The 1176-nt window shown below is 39.9% G+C and overlaps 1 non-coding gene across 1 annotated transcript; it reads right to left on the reverse strand.

Annotated features, from left to right (window-relative positions):
• Nucleotides 1-619: 619 nt before the first annotated feature.
• On the reverse strand, nucleotides 620-727 carry LOC148571707 (small nucleolar RNA R71). The gene has a single exon (XR_015880338.1). It is a non-coding gene; the product is annotated as a small nucleolar RNA R71 (small nucleolar RNA).
• Between the last annotated feature and the right edge of the window lie 449 nt (nucleotides 728-1176).

Genomic DNA, 1176 nt, shown 5'->3' on the forward strand with positions numbered 1-1176 from the left:
TTTCTTCTTCTACTAACAATAAGGAACCTCTTTACTGTGACATAGAGGATTCCTCTTCTTTTCTTTTTCTCTTCTCTTTCTTATGAGCAGGGACAAAGAAAAAGGCATTCTTGTTGAAGCTGATCCAGAACCTGAAAGGACTCTGAAGAGAAAACTAAGAGAAGCTAAATTACAACAATCCAGAGACAACCTTATTGAAAATTTCGAACAAGTAAAGGAGATGGCAGCCGAACCCAACAACAATAATGCAAGAAGAATGCTTGGTGACTTTACTGCACCTAATTCCAATTTACATGGAAGAAGCATCTCCATTCCTGCCATTGGAGCAAACAACTTTGAGTTGAAACATCAGCTAGTTTCTCTGATGCAGCAGAACTGCAAGTTTCATAGACTTCCATCTGAAGATCCTTTTCAGTTCTTAACTGAATTCTTGCAGATCTGTGATACTGTTAAGACTAATGGAGTAGATCCTGAAGTCTACAAGCTCATGCTTTTCCCTTTTGCTGTAAGAGACAGAGCTAGAGTATGGTTGGACTCTCAACCTAAAGATAGCCTGAACTCTTGGGATAAGCTGGTCAAGGCTTTCTTAGCCAAGTTCTTTCCTCCTCAAAAGCTGAGCAAGCTTAGAGTGGATGTTCAAACCTTCAGACAGAAAGAAGGTGAATCCCTCTATGAAGCTTGGGAGAGATACAAAGGACTGACCAAAAAGTGTCCTTCTGACATGCTTTCAGAATGGACCATCCTGGATATATTCTATGATGGTCTGTCTGAGTTATCTAAGATGTCATTGGATACCTCTGCAGGTGGATCCATTCACCTAAAGAAAATGCCTGCAGAAGCTCAAAAACTCATTGACATGGTTGCTAATAACCAGTTCATGTACACTTCTGAGAGGAATCCTGTGAGTAATGGGACACCTATGAAGAAGGGAGTTCTTGAAATTGATACTCTGAATGCCATATTGGCTCAGAATAAAATATTGACTCAGCAAGTCAATATGATTTCTCAAAGTCTGAATGGAATGCAAGTTGCATCCAACAGTACTCAAGAGGCATCTTCTGAAGAAGAAGCTTATAATCCTGAGAACCCTGCAATAGCAGAGGTGAATTACTTAGGTGAACCTTATGGAAACACCTATAATCCATCATGGAGAAATCATCCAAATCTCTCATGGAA

The sequence above is a fragment of the Arachis ipaensis genome, chromosome B3, assembly GCF_059453495.1.
Source record: "Arachis ipaensis isolate K30076 ecotype BB chromosome B3, ASM5945349v1, whole genome shotgun sequence".
Lineage (NCBI taxonomy): Eukaryota > Viridiplantae > Streptophyta > Magnoliopsida > Fabales > Fabaceae > Arachis > Arachis ipaensis.